Below are 21,662 nucleotides of genomic sequence, written 5' to 3'. Positions count from 1 at the left end.
GATTCATTATATATATATATATATATATATATGTATCTCTCTCAACTTCTTCTAGATGAAGTATCCTTTAAACTCTAAAATTTAAGGTATAATTTTTTAATTTGATTGATTAGCTTTTCTTGGAAAATAAGCACAAAAAGTCTATTAAAGAAAGAAAAAATTTAGTTACAGTACTTAAGTGATGTTCCTTAGATTTTCATCTTAAGCTTCCGCTAATTAATGTTGTTTTTCTTTTATGAAATGGAAGTGTATTTTTAGCTAAATACATTTATATGAATAATCTTAAGAATGGAATCTAAGAAATAGTATATACATGGGTGGAGCTATGTTGAAGGGTGGGGGGGGCCATGGCCCCCCCAAAATTTTGAAAATATATATATAATTATTTTAATATTTTCAAAATTTAGTCTACAAAAATAAGAGTTGGCCCCCCTAAGTATTTGAATTAGTCCAATGATGCTTTAAAAAAAAAAAATTGGTCTTTATAGAGACAACTTTATTTTTCACAATTCTATTTTTTATTGTAAAATGTGTTTTTATATTTGTTAAATATTTGAAAAAGTTTGGCACCAAACATGTTTGAATTTATCTTTTTCAACCCGTTGTGTGGCGATTAACAAGTCATTGACTCATTAAAAAATTCTTTTTACTAAAACTACACATGAAATGTTTCTTTAGTTGCCACATAATGTGTTAAAGCAAAATAGCTTCAAATATGTTTGAAGCCTAATTTGTTCCTCCAAGTTTTGGATCAGTCTTGTTTTTGAAAATTACCTTAGTTCAATTGAATAATTTTACTTATATTAGTATAAAATTTGATAATTTTTATAGAAAATGAAACTTTATAAGAATTTCACTATGAAAATTGTGAAAATGAATTTTATTAATTTTATGAAAGATAGCCATTAAACATAATTTTGATTGAAAATATTAAGCTCTTTTTTTGTTGGGTGAGTGTATATATATAACTTATCAAATAAAAAAGTGTGTATATAATAAAAAAAACATGTGTATTTATGTGTGTATATGGGGTTGTTTTGATAAATATATTAGTGTTGCAACTTAACCTCCTTAAACAAAAATTTCTAGCTCCGCCCCTAAGTATATAAGTACTGTACTTAAGTTTTACCCAATAAAAAAATATTTATTTATTTGTTTTTGTAATTTTACAATGCAGTGGGAACCATTAAAATATTCTGATGCACGATTAACAAAAGCCTTAAAATAATAATTAGCTTCACGATTAATACTTTTTGGGATACGTACGTTTCCTATGATATTGGCCAGAAACCTTTCACAGTCTAATTAGCTGCTGCCATGCCATTCCTTTTAGGTAACATTTTAATTTAAATTCCAAATGTTCAAGAGGTGAAGACAGACTCCAAATAATCTGGTCTATTTGGTAGAAAGGCGGTACATTTAAATAATAATAATAATAATAATAAAAATAAAACAAACTAGTTTCAGAATTGGAAAACGTCATTGTCAATGTACTCCAAATTAATATCGGGCCCCAGCTCCTTACTATGAAAGTAAATTCAAACTCATGTCCATTCCTTTCACAGGATCCTACGTTGTCCAACCAGGGTTAAGGTTTCTTTTGGATGTATTTATTTTTCTTTTTCTTTTTCTTTTTAACAGATGTACAGTTTTAATATATAATCTTTTAAAAATGTTATTAGGCTTAAAAAATTTAATTAAATACACCCGTAAAAATAAGTTCTTCTATACACACTAAGAAGGCCATCTAAGTTCTTTCTTGAATTCAATAATTATCCATAAAAGGAATATATATATATATATATATATATATATATATATATATATTGTGTGTGTATACACATACTTTTATTGTAAACTTTATAACAAACAAGAAGCAGACTTCAATAAATTGAAGAAACACTACATACATGCTATAATTAAGAAAGGTGTTAAAACTGTTGCAAAGTTTACAATAAAAGACTTACTAAATGTCTGCACATCTTTGGTGTAATGCGATGATCACTCTACAAGTATAAGTTCTTGTGGAGTATAATGAGGCAAATATTAAGATTCAAGTTTTTAGGAAAGAGTTTTACACACATATACACTTAGATTAAGTTAGAGTATAATTTTTATCTTGTATATAAAAAAAATGTGATTGGTATATCACCGCGTACCCTTAATATGATAGTTTCCCACAGTCCACTTAAGAGGAGCTTCACACACACACATATATATATATATATATATATTTATATATATCAGTTAGATTTGGCTAAAGCAGTTTTCTATCTCAAATTTTTTTTTTTTTTTTTAAATGCGATTGGTTTCACTTCATTAATATAATAAATAAATATTATTATAAAAAAAATGCAAAGTGAGATTATTTTTTGTGATTAGTTCAGTTTGTAAAAATTGATAATATAATTTTTTAATTTCTCTATCATCATTATGTAATTACTAATTTTATATTTTTCCAATTTTCACGTGAATCTTCAAAGGTCAGGTTTATATATGGCCCCATATCTCACTCTCTTTCTCACTGGCCATACCCATAATAACTTCATTTAAGTTCAATATATATATATATATATATATTCTCTCTTCTATGTGTTGTGCACTCACAAATCACAATATAGTAGCAACCTTTTGGAATGTCTCTACCATCACATCTCCAACAAAGAAGCTCATTGCCTAGGCCATTCCCCACAGCCACACGACATGCCATCTTTGCATCTGTGATCCCTCTATTTATGTCCTTTATACAATTGAAGTATTTGAACAAGGGTTTAATTAATCCTTATGATACTCATCCTATAACCATATACGCTTCCACTTCCACCTTGCTTCTCTATTTTATCTCATCTATAGTTGAAGCCAGACTCAATCACTCAGTTGATAATATATATGTGCTTGTTTGCGGTCACATCTGCGATCTCAACTGCAATTGTAGTGACGTTGCTAGCATCTATAGTTTTTCCTATTCCACTTGGATGGTTCACTTATATTGCTTTGGTGGTCGCTTTGCTTCGTGTTTTTCTCTGTTTACTTCGTTGGTTGCAACACACTCTAGAGTGTCCATGTGTACCATGAATATTCAACCTTGTTGCCTATCTCATCAGCTGCCAGTATACGATGAATAAGTACTACGTGATGACATCTCATGTTAAAACCTTTTCTTTTTACTAAATATGGCTTTTCTTCTACATGATGATATTTCATGTTTAAAACCTTCTGTTTTCTAAATATGGCTTTTTTGTAATTAAGGTTTCATATATTACCAAAGTAGTTCAGTTACTGCTATTAAGAAGAAGAAGTCACCTTCTCAAAAAAAGAAAAAGAAAAAAAGAAGAAGTCAGAACAGAAGAAGAAGACAGAGCAAGAGATGAAAAAGAAGACAGTTTAATAACAATAATTAAGCTACAAATCGTATGATAATAAAATATATGTAACATATTGCATAAGAACATTAAGTTAAGCACGTGTCAAGTGTGCCAAGCGTGTGTAAGTAGATGACAGCTGTAATATTAGTAGTGGGGATGTTAGTTTTCTGTTATTCTGTCTGCTTTCCTATAGTTAGTTAGTTCCATATATATTGGAACCAATCTATATCAATTATTCATTCAATGCAGTTACAATCTATGTTTCCTCTCTAGATTCTAATATGGTATTAGAGCAAATTCCTCTTTTCCTTTAGAGCATTCTCATCAAAGGTTATAAATGCTCTGATATGCTATTTTTAGAGCTCTAAGCACAAAAAATGTGCTCCATTAAAGAAGGCAAATGTTAAATTTTTTGACACTCAGAGCACTATAGATGAGTGTCAAAACCAAATATTATATTTTTAATCCCCACATGTGCCCTCTCCCATTCTCTCTTTCTCACCCGCATTTTTACTCTCTTTGCTCTCATGTTGGTTCTCCCTCAACCCAAGCTCTTTTCTTCTCTCTATGTCCGAACCCAAAAACTCAAGCTAGAGTTGACATTTAGATTGGGTTGAGTCAACGTTCAAATCGGGTTGAGTCGGCATTATTGAGGCATCATTCTTGAGTTGGCGTGGTTGGTGTTCTTGGCTAGGGTTGGGATTAGAGAGGCTGGGCTGTTGGGGTGGTGGTCATTGGAGAGGCTGAGGTGGGTTTTGGCTGCAGTTTTGTGGTGGGTTTAGATCCAGCTTTGTGCTGGGTTTTAGGTTGAAAGCTTGGATTTGTGTTAAAATATAAGAGCTTGTTCAAACCCCCAATTAAAAATTACGGCTAGATTGCTTTTACTCTAACTTAGACTAAGTGTGGAACAAGAGTAAATAAGCGCAATGAATTGATAACCCTACCCTAAACCATATTCATCCATCATCAACAATAAAAAGAAAGCTTAAAGAGTAGGAAAGAGAGACGCAAATACAAGATAACACTAAGATGTGTTATCGAAGAGGAAATCGAAGAACTCAGCAAAGAACCTCTCCGCAACCCTCCATGTCAAAATCGATCCACTAGGGAATAAATTTGGAGTACACAAATAACAAAAGACCCTCCAAACCTAATCTACCCCATGTACTTGAGTTCTCCAAGCTCTTGCTACCAACTAACTTCTCGGAGTCTTGTCTTCTCTAACTTTCCGGATCCCGTAATTTAGCTCGATTGCATCTACCAATGAATGACTCTTTCTAATACTTCTAAGTAGCACCAAAATCTCACTTTACACTCAAAATGGATGTATTAAATCTCACTTTACACTCAAAATGGATGTCTTAAGTGTTTGGGCTAGCGACCTCTTAAAGATCTAGAGATAGAGAGGTAGGAGTTAAGGAAAATCATAAGGAAATGTGTAGATGATTGTGGGTATAATAATTTCTAACCCTCAAGTGTATTTTCTAGGGTTTTCTATTTGAAAAGCACACCTTACAATAGGGTAATGAGGGTATATATAGTGTGAGCAAATAAAAGGTAAAGCAAAACACAACTTTTTGTCAAACAAAAACTTTTGCGAGTCTTTCGTAGGTTGGCCCTTCCCACAAGATAGTCACGAAAAAGACATCCTGGCACAACTCTTCGTCTTCTAGTTATGTGCTCCACACATGGCCTTTTTGTGGGGTTGCTTCTCGCGAGCTACTCGTGAGCCAGTCGCAAAATCCACTGATTCAGCTTTTGAAGTTTGATTCTTCACCGATCTTTCACACTCATTCCTTACAAATAAACCCACATATTTATAGGGAAAATGATTGAAGAAATTATAATAAAATTTGGCACAAAATTAAAGACAACACAATATAGTTGGAAATCACAACTCTATAATCTCCCCCTTTGGCTATTTTGTGACAAAACCCCTAAACAGAGTCTAAATTTAAATGTGAGTTTGGGAACATAGGCAAAACTCACTCACGCCTAACTCTAGAACTATGAAGCACTTACACCATATACAGCTGTATCTTGAAACACTTGCACATAACAACAAAACTTCATTAAGCTCAAGACAAGTAGAACACAAGGCACGTATAAGGAATAAGTAAAGTGCGATCAAGATACCAAAAGAGATATATGATGTTAAGCATAACTTGGTCAAACATAAACAGTCATTAAGAAATGATCAAAATGAACATTTATCAAGTAAATGATCATCCGGACACACAATGCAATTAAGAGCAATTCTAGAATCAATTGCATGTCCAACAAACACATGATACATTAAAGAAACTAAAGCTATAAGCAATAGAAAACAATAAGCATCAAGAAACGGCTATAAAAACCAAGATACAAAAAAGCACTAAAGAAAACCAAGTACTGTAAACATCAAAAGCTATAAAAGCATAAAGTAAACTAGACTAGCCAAACAATGGTTAGACTATCCAAAAGTGTGTGTGGATGTAGGTTAGCTTCCTCCTTTTGAGCCCACTGATCTCCCCCTTTCAATATGCACACCTCCTTTTCATGTGATGCTCTCCCCATTACTATATGCTATAGTCAAAACTATTCACATTAAGTGCTCTCCCTCTTTTTGGCATGAATAGCTAAAGGTTCTGTAACACCCGAACCTAATTTCATAATTAATTTTATGAGTTTATATGCATGTTATTATCTTAATAAGTGCATGAAGCTTTGATATTGTGATATTATAGAACATATATGCTCTTTTAATGTGATGGATATAACTTTATAAAGGTAAGGATATATATAAATATATATGTATATATATATATATATATATATGTATATGTGTATGTATGTATATGCAAAGTGATATTATTTTTGTAGAAAGGTGTGAGTGTGAATGCAAGAAAATTGGAAAAGTGGGTGGTGAGATTTTTCCTAAGCTCCACTCGTATTCCACCCAAAGTCCCCATCTTTTATCGCCTTTTTGCTGCCCCAAAAGTCTTCCCCTTTTCTCATTTTCTTGACTGCACCAGACAGAAAGTCCAGCCCTCTTTCCCTACTCTTTTCCTTGTTCTTTGTTTCTTTCTTCACCTCTTCTTACATGGCAGCCCTCCCTCTCTCACCAAAACAAAATATCCCTCTCTAAAGAAGAAATTAAAGGGTTAACACTAAAATTTCAGCTTCAAATTGTGGGGGGTAAGTAATCAAAACTTCATTTGTTTATTTCTACTTCTTTAACCTCTATCCTGATTTTATGGGCTGAATTATGATTCTGTTTTAGTGATTTGAAGGTTTGATGATATTATGGTTTATTGAATGTTTAATAACATATTTTAGTATGTTTATTATAGGTATAAAAATACCCAAATGAAATTAAGGCCTATTGCTATTTGTTGATGATTTTTTAAGAATATGTACTGAAGCTGTCTCTGTGACAGATTTGATGTTTACAACAAGAAAAATATGTATTAAATCATATTCTATGAATTAGGATGCTAGAAGTAGTTTTTATGAATTCTAAGACATACATGGTTGTTACGGAAGTGGTCTCACAGAATTTGGATGAATATAAAAATAATGGTTTAATTTTTAATTTGCAAGAAATTCTGTCAGGACAGATTTGAGTATTTTGTCTTGTGTGATTTTTAGTAAATTATGGGTTTATTCTTTGACTCCGAAATTTTTATATTTTATACTAGACATTCAGGGGAGTAGTTATGTAAAATTTCATGACAATTAGATGTGTGTGGATAGCCCGTTTGTATTTTACAAATGGAGCATGTGCTGCTGAAATGAGCAGTGAACAACATATGCTACACTTGACTTTGTGGATTTAATTATCAAGTTAGGGTGAATTTTTTGAGCTATAATTTAATATTCTCATCCTTTGGTATGTGAGAATCATATATAAATTTTATGAATTGGTTTCTCTATGATTTAGTATATCATGTTGTCTGATGAATGTATTTTGTATTTGTGGGAACCTCTTTGAGGTGGGATTAGGACTTCCTTGACTTTAAGAGATAGGCTTTGAGATGAATGTGTAAGTTTATGATAAGGAATAATTAATAGTAAGTAATAAGATTTGATATTTGGTTTAGGTGTTACCAGTTCCCCAAGTTTAAGCTCCGTCGACTGTAGGCTCTCGATTCCTCTACTTTCGGGTAAGGGATAAGTATATGGGCATTTGGTAAGTCATGAGGTTATTTTAAAGTATATTATGCATTAAAATGTTTTTGATTAGAGATATGACATATAATCATTATTCTGACAAAGATATGTTTGTGAGTTTTCGAAAACTTATGTACATGATTTAAACATATTGATGCTATTATTGATTCCACGAACATGATGTTTAAAGAAAAGAATGAAAATGCTATTGTAATGAAATGTTATGCAAAATAAGAAATTTCATTATGATGTAAAGTGTGAAATGTTTTTGGGTTATGTCCTCTGGTGATCTAAACTTGGCTAGTAGGGGTTAATTACTAGCTTTCCATGGAAAAATGTTATCTGTTTGGTCATTTAAAGTAGAGGAAATGGGGCTGCCCATAACTCTAGGCCATTTAAAATAGAGGAAATGAGGTTGCCCGTAACTCTAATCTGAATAAGGCCTTTTCCCCAATGTATACGGACTATGGGGAGGAATAAAATCTTGAGGAGATGTGCCATCAAGCCTCTCAAAGAGAACAATATCATGCACACGAGGTAACCCAAATGTGATGAGGCCTTCTCTGTACAGACTTATCAGATATGGACTAACCAATAAGTTATTTATGAACAGTTATGTTATGTTATTAATCATGAGAGAATTATTTTGTTTAAATGCATTGTGAAAAGTAAAAACTCTCATGGCAAGAAGAAGTTTTTGATGAAAAGAAAAGTTGTTCATTAAAGATAAAAGTTTCTGAATTTCTAATGTGCTATAAAGATAAATCTTTTGATGAAAGTACAAGTTTATGTATAAAAGTTATCAGATACCTATTTTTTACGAAATGTTAAGTTTTATAACTATGAAAGTTATAATATTTTTCGGTAAGAGGTTTATAAAGAAAGGTTTTCTTATTGGGTCAAGATGTTTCTAGTTTAATACAAAGTTGTCGATTATCTGATTTAAGTTAAAATGATTATTTTGTAATGAGAAGAATATACATATGGTGACTTTGTAGGAAATGAAAAAGTTTAATCTAAAAGGTTTTGTTAATATTAACTTGATAAGAAAAAGAAGAACAATTATTTTCTATGGAAAGCATATAAGTTATTATTATGAATAGTATAAAATACTATGCATGAAAAGATGTTCTCCTATTTGAATATTCATAGAATGAAATGAATTGTTTTACATGCATTCTTATTAAATTCTCATATATCTTGCCTTTACTGAGCTGTGTAGCTCCCCCTTCCACTCTTTTAGTCAACAGGTTTTATTTTGAAGCAGAGGAAGCCTTAGTCAAGTTTTGGAATGAGCTGGTTTTAGTTTTATATGTATAGATCCTAAATTAGCAATTTGATGTTTGGATTTGTAGTATGGTGTATTTTAGGATATAATGAAAGTGTGTACCTTAAAGTATTAAGAGATGTATTATGTGAAATTTAGAATTTGAATAATCGGTGGATTGTATTATTCTTTGAGGTACAATGCAGATGCTCTGAATATCAAGTGAAAAGTTATATCATTTAAGTAAAGAAACAAGAATGAAAAGAAAGAGAGAAGCTTTTGTAAAAGTCTTGGAAAAAGTTAAGTTGGTTCTTGTTAATATCAGGCTTAAGCTTGATATTAGCATGCCGGTCATAGTCATAAATTCGGGTATCGGGTTTGGGGCGTGATAGTTGTGGTATCAGAGCAAATGTTATGATTTTGTAGACTCTAAGTGTTGATCTTTAGAGTAAGATATTAAGATTGGGTAGTTAAGGGTAGACAAGTAGGGTACATCTCTTCTGAGATGTTTGAATTGTTTGATTATTGACTTATTATCTGATGTCTACTATCATTTTTGGATATTTTGAATTATGAAAACATGCTTAGTATTGCTATGGTTTTGGCTCTTTTGTTATTAGTACTATGATGCTTGCTACATTGGTGTTTTGTGGTCTGTCTTGTTTCGCAAAGGTCAAAGAAGATCACTTACATCATTTTTGTTCCATAGAAACCTTTGGAATCATCTTTGTTAGAGTACTATGGAATCATAGTAGATTGACTCTAGGTTTGATATATTTTGTGTTCCTCTGAAGAAAGAAATTGTGGTTGGCTTCTCTAATTGACTAGAAAAATGAAAATGGAAGCCAAATTTTAAAGCCCTTAAAAAAAAAAAAAAACTACAGTACTTCAGTCTTTTCTATTATTTGGTTATCTGACTTTTTGTATTACTGTGACATTCAAAAAGGGAAGCATACATTGTAGAGCAAGTTTGTTAAACTCCGGTGAACCTAGCGTTCGAATATATCCAATTTGTCAATAGGATCCTCAAAGTTACCAAACAAGCTTAACCAATCCTTATCTACAAATATCTTAGGGATAAAGGTGGATCCTAGAGTGTCAAATCTCACAACCCACTCCACCATAGTAGGTGCACTCTTGAAGATGTTGGTGAAAGATTGAGAATCCAAGAGAGTCTTGAATCTCTTGTTGTCAAAGTCATTGGATGATTGACAGGTCCTTTTTGATACAGGAGATGATGTGAGATCAATCACCTATTCTTTTCCTCAAGAGGAACATCGAGACATCTGTAAAATGAAGAACCACACAGACAAGCAAAAACAAACACAAACATGGAAACAAACTTGATTAGATACAAGTTAGTCCAAAAAAATGAACAAAATAGTCCCAAAAAAAATATAAAGACAAGCACACAAAGTCACTAGATCATGTTTTAAGTGCTAAAGGTCTAACAAGACTTATCTAACATGAGTGAAACGCAAAACGTATCAAGTGATTGAGTCTGTGCGTCAAGTGTGCGTTAAGTGTGCTTGCGATGTGCATGTAAGATGCATGAGTAATGCATGACAAGACACTCATGGGGAAAAGTGTGCAAAACACACAACTAATATTTAAAATGTGTTAAACATGTAAAAACATAGTAATCCCCAAAAATTGGTACTCATCGGAGTCCAAAACAACGAGAAAATGTCATTTATGCATTTTGTCAAACACTTAGAGTGCACACAAACCACTTACATATGAAGCAATGCATGAACATGTGGAAAACTTGCCTAAATATATGTTAAAATGCCACTTGGGGCCAATACAAACACAAACAAACACAATGGGACACAACCTAATCAAGAAAATTAAAAATTTTTACAAGAAATTAAGTTTCTCCCAACCCCTTTCAAAAATAACCCAACCTTAGAAATACTAGAATCTAAGGCTTAATCTAAGGATTCAAAATAGAAAAGATGTTAAAACATACCTTAGATGAGTCTTAGAGATGAAAACCCTTAAGATTTGGTTGAGTTTTTGGAGAAAAATGTGTTTTGGGTTAAGAGAGGCACGAAAGAGGCAAAACATAAGATGTGAAAAAACTAACACTATTTGGCCTTTAAAACTGAAAATCCGTTTATTTTGTGGGTAAGGGACTTGTGAAGTTACTCACGAAATGGCCTCAAAAGCACAGGACATGTTTCGCAGGAAGCTACTTCTCTCGAAGGAGTCGTGAAACTCTGTGTAAAATTTTGAAGAAATAAAAAATAGCATCCTCATTTTTGCGGGTAAGTTCTTACTCACGACTTACTTGCGAAAATGCATCTGAAGGAGTTTTTCAACAAAAAAAATTGGCTTTTTGGAAAAACTCATAACACAAACATGCTATATAAAAACACTTTCAAAAACATATAAAATACTCAAAAATCTTTTTGGGTTTGATCATCATGTAATTAACTGAGTAAACACGTATCACATTTGAACACATACAATCACATAAATAAAATAGGCATTCATTGAACATTAAACTTGTGTGTTGTGTGTGTGGATCAAGTATGAACTAGTCCATAGTCTAGTACGGAGTTTCAATGATCAATTCAATCAAGTCATACACAACTAGCACGAAGTCAAGTGAACTTTCTCACTTGTAGAAATGAACATAAATGACCCCTCATCAATGTGTTTACATATGATTGAATGCTTTTCATTTGGCTTTCATTTTTCATGCTTTTGATCAAAACAACTCAAATTTTTGAGAAACAATGCCATGAATTTTTTGATATTTCTTTGACAAATAAGCTTTTGGCTTTGACACCATACATTTTAATACATATTTGCTCCACATTTTCCTAATCAAACTAGTTTTTGAAGTAGGGTTTTTTCAGATCTTTCCCTTTTTAAAAATTGACATTTTTAGAGCTGTTTGAAAAAGAAAAAAAAATGTGAGGAGATATATAGGCACAAGTCTATGCATGTATCAAGATCAAACAAGACTATTAACTAATCATTAATGACAAGCTTGAAGATCTATTTACAACAATCAAACCTTGATTTCTAGATGTAACTCACACTTAAAAAATTATGCATACATAACAAGCTAAGCTTGTAAATGCACTACGCTATTAGTATGGAGGTACTAGGCCAAACTCAACATGTGATATACATAACATAAGCGATCAAATTATTTGAGATTTTTCATTTTATAGGTTTTTGAATTTTTCAACACACTAAAAAACAAAGCAATAAGGTAAGATTAACAAAAACAAGGTACACAAACAAAGACCTACAAAAGAAACATGCTATAATGGAAGCAATGACATAAGAAGATCCCATATGTCATGATGCATGAAACTATAACCCTAATACATTGGAAGTATTAATGCATAGGCATAGTGAGTGATCATCCATGATTAACCTTCTTCACCCACACTGTACAAGTGTATTGGATGAGATCTTTAGACAGAGGGGTACGACCGACATAGCTCTCAAACCTCGAGATGAAGCTAGCAAGGTATGATGAAATGTTCTTCAACATCTCCAATGAGTTGTCTCTCATTTTCTCCTTTAGCTTGGTTTCCCTTCAACATTCTTCTTGAGTTATCTTGGTTGCGCAGAGAGTCAGCCCTCTTAAGAGCTTGAAGCTTGAAGCAATTTGGTCTTGTGTGCCCTCACATGCCACAATGATGACAAAAATGCTTTACTTGAGGTCCCCTTTGACTTTTGGGTAATGACTTCCCTTTTTCCTTTGGTTTTGCACCAACGGTTCTTTTTGCAATAACATGGGTCTCAACCTTGGGCTTCTCCACTTTGGGCTTTTCTCCCTTGGGCTTCTTTACATTTTTGGTCAACATGAACCTCACTTCCTTCTTGGGTTCGTTGCTTGAGCTTCCTTCACCAGTGTAGCCTAGACTGGTCTTGTCATTTGAATGTTTTTGAGAAGAGAGCACATTGTTAAGTCTCTTGGTAGAGATGTGCTCCACTTTGACATTTGCTTGGATTATTTAAAGTTCAAGGAACTTGATTTTAGAGTAAGCATTCAACAATTCTTCCTTCAACTCTTCAACTTCACATTTCGCATCCTTAAGTTGCACGAGTGTGGACCTATGCTCCTCTTCAACTTTCTTCATCTTTTTAACATCATTCTTTGCAACTTTGACATATTTGCCATAATCTTCAAGCAATGAATCATACACTTCTTGAAGGTTCTTCTCTCCTTCTTTGAGGTACACATCCTCATCTTCCGATTCATCAACTTCTTCACATTCAGAATATACACCTAGCACATCAACCAAGTCACTCACCACATCTCTAGAATCAATAGTGGTAATTGCCATGAAGGCTAAATAGTTTCCCTCACTATCACATTCTCATTCTGCATCGGAGTTTAAGCTCTTCGAGTCACTAAGGGTGGTAGCGAGCACTTTACCCTCTCCTCTCAAACAGTTTGGACATTCTTTCTTTAGGTTTCTGTGACCGTTGCACTCATAACACACAATTCCTTGAGTTGAAGATGAGTCTTTCCTATCTTTCTTCTTGAACTCCCTTTTGTCATCTTTGGAGGATGAAAACTTTTCTTTGCCAAACGACTTCCCATTGTTCTTCATCTTGAGAAATTTTTGGAAGTTCTTTGTTAGAAATGTCACCTCCTTCTCTACATCATCTTAATCAGAGGAATCACCCATTCTCTCATTTATAGTTTTGAGAGCAAGTGATTTGCTGGACTTGTGAGAAGGCAGTTCGAGCTCATAGGTTTGGAGAGATCCAATGAGTTCTTGAATCTTTATCTCATCCAAATCTTTGCTCTTCTCTATGGCTATGACCTTAGCCCAAAAGCTTTCGAGTAAGGATCTCAAGATCTTTCTCACCACCTTGGTGTCTTTAATCTTCTCCCCAAGATTGAGCTTGGCAATCACTATCTCGTTGAGTCTCCCATAAAAGGAATCGAATGACTCATCGTCGCTCATCTTTACTTCCTTGAACCGAGTAGTAAGCTTTTGAAGCTTGGTGTCCTTGACCTTCTTGGTATCTTTGTAGGTTGTCTCAAGAATGGTCCACGCCTCTTTAGCGGTCTTTACATGCAAAATCCTGAGAAACTCATCAGTAGAAATACCATAGAAAATAGCATTAATAGCTTTGCTATTGGCGTTTGCTAAAGCAAGAGTAGCCTTATCCCATTCAGATTTGGTTGTTGTGGGTCTTACGTATCCATTCTCAATAGAAGCCTACATTGTCTCATCAATAGCACAATGAAAAGCATGCATATGTACTTTCCAAAAAGCATAATTACTCCCATCAAAATATGGAGGTGCATTAAGAGATTGAGATCTATCCATTCACTCGGGGTCTAGGATCACAATCAGATATTGAAATCCAACAAGTGTACCCCCCTGATATCAATTGAAAGCTCGGATTTGTGTTAAAACATAAGAGCTTGTTCAGACCCCCAATTAAAAATTATGGCTAGATTGCTTTTACTATAACTTAGACTAAGTGTGGAATAAGAGTAAATAAGCACAATGAACCGATAACACCACTGTAAGCCATATTCATCAATCATCAACAATAAAAAGAAAGGTTAGAGTAGGGAAGAGAGATGCTACACAAGATAACACTAAGATGTGTTATCGAAGAGAAAACCAAAGAACTCGGTGAAAAACCTCTCTACGACCCTCTAAGTCGAAATTGATCCACTAAAGAATAAAGTTGAAGTACATGAATAACAAAAGACCCTCCAAGCCTAGTCTACCCCATGTACTTGAGCCCTCCAAGCTCCTACTACCAATTGACTTCTCGGAGTCTTGTCTTCTCTAGCTTTTCAGATCCTGCAATTCAGCCCGATTGCATTCACCAATGAATGGCTCCGTCCAATGCTTCCTTGCAGCACCAAAATCTCACTTTACACTTAGAACAGGTGTGTTAAGTTTTTAGACTAGCGACCTCTCAAAGATCTAGAGATGGAGAAGTAGGAGTTGAGGTAAACCACAAGGGAATGTGTAGATGATTGTGGATATAACAATCTCTAATTTTCAAGTGTATTTTCTAAGATTTTTTCTCTAAAAAGCACACCTTATAATTCGTGGGTAATGAGGGTGTATATAGTATGGGTAAAGAAAAGGTAAAGTGAAACACAACTTTTTGCCAAAAATAGACTTTCGCAAGTTCTTCACGGGTTGGCCCTTCCCGCGAGACAGTCGTGAAAAAGACAGCCTGGCACGACTCTTCGTCTTCCAGTCATGTGCTCCACACGTGGCCTTTTCGCGGGTTGCTTCTCGTGAGCTACTCATGAGCCAGTCGCGAAATCCACTGATTCAACTTTTGAAACTTGATTCTTCATCGATTTCTCACACTCATCCCTTACAAATAAGCCCACATACATACAGGGAAAATGATTGAAGAAATTACAATCAAATTTGGCACAGAATTAAAGCCAACATAATATAGTTGGAAATCACAACTTTACATGGGTGGTGGCTTGGGTTTCAATTTTACAGTGGGTAGTGGTTTGGCAGTGGATGCTGTTGTGGTTTTGGGTTTGTGGTTATGGTGGCAGTGATGGTTATGGTTATGGTTGTGGCTGTGGTGGTGGTGGTTGGTGGCAGTGGGTGTGGGTGTGGATTTGAGTTTGATTTGATTTTGGGTCTTGATTTTTTTATTTTTTTTTATTATTTTTAATTTTTTTTAATTTTTGGGTTTGGGGGTTGAGGTTGTGGGTGGTGGTGGCAACTGTGGCTGTGGTTGTGGCTGTGGGTGGTGGTGGCAGTGGGTGTTGGTAGTGGCAGTGGGTTTATTGGTAGTGGAAAAGATGAGATTGAGAATAAAAAAAATACTAAAAAAATACTATTTTAATGAAGTGGTAAAAAATATAAAACCTTTGATATTGGATATATTGTAAAGTGAGTTGTTAAAATTGATAAAATAGGTTTTTGAGATGCTAAATTTTTTGAAATCCTTGATGAGAATGCTCTAAGAATTTTAGGGTTTTTAATTCTCAAAGCTTAAAGCTTTTCTCAAAGTCATTAATGGCTTCTGCTGCCTCAACATCTTCCAGCATCACCATCGATGAATCACATCAATTCTTCTTACATCATGCTAAGAATCCTGGTTCTATCATTGCAACCCTTTTGGGCTTGTTTGGTAAAGGATTCCAAACGATAGTTTTCAGTGTTTAAACACTGAAAACTGTGGGCCAAAAAAAAAAAAAAAAACGCTTTTAATAGGGATTTTAATAATGAAAACTGTGGGCCAAAAAAAAAAAAAAAAACGTGTTTAATAGGGGATTTTATTTAGGAGTGTTTGAGTTACGTTTCTCATTTTAGGGTATTTAAACACTGATTTTAGAAAACTCCTCTTACCAATTTTCAGTTTTCAAATAACATTGCTTAATAGCACTTAATTTTGTAAATATTTAGAAAAGTGTGGGACCCACAGATTTGACAATACCTAACCTATTTTCTTTCTCTCTACATACTTTTATTTTTTATTTTTTTTCTCTCTTACAAGTTATTCTTTATCTTTCTTCTTTCTTTTTTCTTTTTCTTTTCCTCTTGCTCTTGTATGCAGCCACTCGCTCTTCTTCTTTTCTTTATTTCTTTATTTTTTATATTTTTTTTCTCTCTCTCTCTTGCACCCTGTCTTCTTCTTCTTCTTCTTCTTCCTTTTTTTTTTTTTTTTTTTTTTGGGTTGGATGACCAGTGATTTAGCTGGATAGAATAGCAATTTGGCTTTTCTTGGCTTTGATTCAGTTGGGTTTGCAATGTTTAGTGAATTGTTCAAGCTAGCTTGGACTTGCAAAGGAAAGAGATGGGAAGAAGAGGAAAGAGAGAGAATAAATAATTAATTACATTTTATTGTTCTTGTCAAAAAAGTTACTCTTTTTTTTTTTCCCTCAAAAACACCTATACATACCTCACTTGACAATGGGCAGAATCTACCAATCACTCACATAGGTAAAACACTTATCCTTTCTTCATACTCAACTCTTCATCTTAACAATGTTCTTAGAGTTCCATCCATTTCTTCCAATCTTGCTTCTGTTCACAAAATTTTTCATGATAACAAGTGTTGGTGTTATTTTGATGAAAATATCCTTTCAATTCAGGCTTTGGCCATGGGGAAAGCTTTCTACCAGGGCAAGAGTGAAGATGGAGTTTACCCCATCTATCCTCATCAGGCTTCTTAGCTAACTTTGTCTTCCAAGGTCTGCAACAATGTTGCTAAGTCCAGCAGTTTCAATAAAACACTTTGGCACATGAGACTTGGTCACCCTAATGATCAAGTTCTCAAACTTCTTTTTCCTCATTTCAAATCTGTTCTAAATAAATGTATTGATGTATCTCACTCATTTACTCACTGCTTATATGGAAAAATGCATAATCTTCCTTTTCCTAAGTCTTAGTTTCTTGCATCATCTTCTTTTGAATTGATACATTCTGATGTTTGGGGTCCTGCCCCTGTGCAATTTGTTGATGGCTTTAGATATTATGTGCTTTTTATAGATCACTTCATATGTTTCACTTGGATTTATCTTCTTAAGTCAAAATCTGAGGTCTTTTCCAAGTTTATGTTGTTTAAAGCCAGGATTGAAACACAGTTTTCCTTCAAAATCAAGACATTAAGGTCTGATGGTGGAGGAGAGTATACTTCTTCTGCCTTTAAATCCTACCTTCAACAATATGGCATTACTTATCAACTATCTTGTCCTTATACCCCACAACAAAATGACCTTGTTGAGAGAAAACATAGACATCTTATTGAAACTACTATAACCATGTTATCTCAAGCTTCTATGTCCACTACCTACTAGGCCTATGCTGCTCTCATAGCAGTTTATCTCATCAATTTACTACCCACCTTTGTCCTAAGTTTTGTCTTGCCTTGGTTCAAGCTTTACTCATCTCACTCAGATTTGTCACAACTGAAGGTTTTTGGCTATGCTTGCTATCCCTACCTTAGATCTTACTCCAATCACAAGCTTGAACCAAGAACTAAAGAGTGTTTCTTCTTAGGTTATTCATCCACTTCTAAGGGATATCTCTGCCTTGATGTTCAGACTCAACTTTTACACACTTCAAGGCATGTCTTATTCAATGAGACTAAGTTTCCTTTCCCTACTCTTAGCAAGTCACTTCCCTCTTTCTCTTCTCCAACTTCAGTGTTATCTAATTCTCTTTGCTTGTCTAATCTTCTTTACCTTCACTCTCCAATCAACTATCACTCTTGGGTCCTTACACATCTCCAACCACTTCATTAGTTCCTTCCAATTCCTCTATCACTCAATCTACACCTCCACTACCAGATTCTGCACCATTGCCTTCTACCTTCATACCTGCTAATCCATCTCAACCTCATCTTATATCTCCATCCACGACCATTGAACCTTTGCCAGAGGCTTCCTCTCTCGTCTCAATTCCATCTTCAGTTCCTACCCTTGTTGCTCCTATTCTGCACCCCATGTAGACTTGGTCCAAGAGTGACATTATTAAGCCTAACTCCAGTTTATGCTATAAGCCAGTCCTAGATTACACCTACACATAACCTCCCACATATAAAATAGCCTTTGAATATCCTAAATGGTGTGAAGCCATGGATGTTGAATGTCAAGTCTTATAGAAGCAGCATACTTGGACTTTGGTTCCAGCTCCTCCTCATGCCAATTTGGTTGGATGTAAGTGGGTTTTCAAGCTTAAGATAAATAGTGATGGCACCATTGTTCGTTACAAAGTAAGGCTTGTGGCTAATGGGTTCCATCAATAGGCAGGTATTAACTATTCTAAGACCTTCAGTCCTATCATTAAGCCAGCCACTATCAAACTTGTTCTTGCTGTTGCAGTTAGTTGTAATTGGCCTTTAAGGCAGCTGGAAGTGTCTAATGCTTTTTTTACATGGACACCTTAAGGAGGAGGTCTATATGCAGCAACCTCTTGGGTATGTAGATGCTGATCATCCATCCTATGTGTATAAACTACATAAATCTCTCTTTGTTCTGAAGTAGGCACCAAAGGCTTGGTTTGAGAGGTTTACCTTTCATCTCCTTAATTTGGCCTCACTCTCACTTAGTCCATCAACAAGCAAGTATCCTAGTGATCTTGATGCCCAAAAAATAATGTAGAGAACCCAAGATGAAGGAGATGACTTAATTTGGCCTTACTCTCACTCAGTCCAAGTATACCTCTAAGACCAAATAGACTGGTGTTAGGCATAATGTAGAGAACCCAGATCACTAGGACTTAATTTGGCCTCACTCTCACTCAATCTAAGTATGCCTTTGATGTTCTTCACAGGTTCCACATGAAGAACTCTAAGCCTACTAAGACTCCATGTTGTCCATTTACTCGGTTACTTCTTCATGATGGTGTCTCTCTTTCTGATCTCACTGAGTATAGAAGCATGGTTGGGGCATTTCAATACTTGACCTTCACTAGACCTGACCTTGCATTTAGTGTCCATCAATTGTGCCAATTCATGAGCAAGCCTATATCCACTCATTTGGAGGCTGCAAAATGGGTTCTTAGATATATTCATGGTACTTTACATCATGGAATCTCCTTCACTCCTGGCCCTTTGACTTTCATTACATTTTCAAATGTAGACTGGGCTACTAATCCCACTGACTATCGTTCCACCACTGGTCTTCTTGTTTTTCTTGGTCCATGCCTTATTTCTTGGTTTGCAAAGTAGCAAGCAACTGTGTATCGCTCTTCTACTGAGGCTGAATATCACGCCTTGGCCACCACTGTTGCAGAAATCTCTTGGCTTCGCATCTTGTTCAAAGAATTGTGAATCTTTCTCTTTCATGTCCCTATTATTTGGTGTGACAATGTCTCTGCTATTGCCTTGTCTTCTAATCCAGTTTTTCATTCTCATACAAAACATATTGAGGTGGATTATCACTATGTGCGTGAGAAGGTTTTGCACAGAGATTTATGTATTCATTTTATTTTTGGTAAAGATAATTTGATTGGCATATTTACCGAACCATTGTTTACACCTTCTTTTCTTCATCAACGATGTAAACTCCTGTTTGATTCCTCCCTTTCCTCCCCCTATCATTTGAGGGGGGATGTTGAAGATGATGAAGGTTCTAAATCTAAGAACTCATAGAAGGGTTTTAATTTAGAGTAGGCTCAAGGAAGAAGGTGATTTGGGAGTTACCATTGGGTTTTTTGAATGTGGATGCAATGCACTGTATTATTAAAGGTTCTATTGTTAAATACATCGTTTCTCTTACATTGGTCGCTGAGTATAAAATAATCAAAACGATGTCATGTAATGAGCTCAAAGTTTAGTTAGCAGTGGTGTGAAAATCAATTGAGATTAGTTACTTTCATTCCTTGTTTTATAGATCTGATCCGCATAATTTGGAGATTATTATTATTCGGTTATTGATAGGATTTGTACTATAAATAGAACTCTGAGCTACAAATTGTAATTAATCAAGAAATCAAATACAAGATCATTCAGTTTCTCTCTTTTTCTTAATCTTTCCTTCTCAACCTTTGTTCTAAGTTCTTCAATATTCAATCACAACTTTATCTTGTTCTTGCTTCAATACAAAATATTGTTTCTATAATTTCTCATCAGGGTTGAAGAACAGTGAGGATGTAGGGTGTACGCCTAATGAACAAATATCAGAGATTGCAATCACCTTCTATAAAAAAAAAAATTTACATCCTCCTACCCTACTACTGCTTAGAGTGTGTTGGAAGTAGGGGTGGCAAAGTAAGCCCAAACCCATTTGTCCATCTAAATCCACTAATTCTAATTGAACCCAAATCCACCCAATTATTAGTTGAGTTAAATGGGCATCAACCCAATTAGACCCAGTGATTATTGGGTTTTAACTAAAAACCCTTTGAGCCCCATTTAACCCAAAAACAATATACCCAAATTCAATCTAGCCTTTCCTATTGAAAAAAAAAAAAAAAAAAAACCCTTAGACGTTTCAGTTTCATTTTCCTTCATTTTCTTGGCCTCCAAACTCTCTCTCTCTTGTTTGCTCTCTCTCTCTCTCTCTCTCACACTGAACTTCCCAATCTCCGGTGACAAATGCGCTTCTAGTGAAGAATACATCGGAGTGGTCGACGTGCGCTGCATGTTTTTGAGCACGATAAGAGGAATGGTCTTGCTAGCTTTCGAAGCACAGGTCCTTGCAACCTTGCACAACTTGCGATAAACCCGGGGTTCTTGTATCACCTCGCCTTGGGTCAAAACCCAAGATTTGGTGTCAGAATGGTTGGAGTTTGGGGTTTTAGGGTGTTTAGAGAGCTTTGATGGGGGCGAGGGGTTTGAGATTGGGGATAGGGTTTGGAAATTGGGGGATTTGATAGAGAGGGATTTGCGGGATTTGGAGGCCGAATGAGAGGCCACGGCGGAGTCGATTATGGCCCATAAATCGGCGTTGTTAAGGTCCCTGTCGTTGGCGACGAAGTGAGGGAGTATGGAGGCCATTTTTTTGGATTTGTAGAGCTTTAGTGTTGGGGTGGAAAAGGCAACCAAACACAAACAACGACAATAGTACAGTTTTTGGATTTTTGTTTCGACCCACATTATATCTCAAACGCCATACTGGGTTTGAATTATTTATTTATTTATTTTAAATTTGGGTAATTTAAGAATGGAGTAATTGATAAGGATGCGTTCATTTTTCTCTCTTTTTGGTTTAGAAGAATTTCTATTTGTTTCAAGGACAGTTGCTTTTGAAATTCCAGGAAAGTTTTGAGCTTGAAATGACATTTCTTTGTATTTGTTGCACTATTTGGTTGCCAAGAAAGTGAGAGAAAATAGAAAAAAAATATATATATATATATATATATATATATATTTTTTTATTTGGATTTTTAATATAATTGCTGATGTGGATGTGTTTATGTGGAATTTTTTAATTCCAAGAATGGAGA

At 34.7% G+C, this 21,662-nt stretch overlaps 1 long non-coding RNA gene across 1 annotated transcript; it reads left to right on the top strand.

The window, feature by feature from the left end:
• The first annotated feature begins 6,358 nt into the window (after positions 1-6,358).
• Positions 6,359-8,970, top strand: LOC126725195 (uncharacterized). The gene is made up of 2 exons (XR_007655352.1): positions 6,359-6,542; positions 7,448-8,970. It is a non-coding gene; the product is annotated as an uncharacterized LOC126725195 (long non-coding RNA).
• Positions 8,971-21,662: the final 12,692 nt, after the last annotated feature.

This window comes from Quercus robur, chromosome 5, assembly GCF_932294415.1.
Source record: "Quercus robur chromosome 5, dhQueRobu3.1, whole genome shotgun sequence".
NCBI classification, from domain to species: domain Eukaryota; kingdom Viridiplantae; phylum Streptophyta; class Magnoliopsida; order Fagales; family Fagaceae; genus Quercus; species Quercus robur.
Note: the sequence above shows the minus strand (reverse complement) of the source record. Positions and strands in the feature narration are given on the sequence as shown.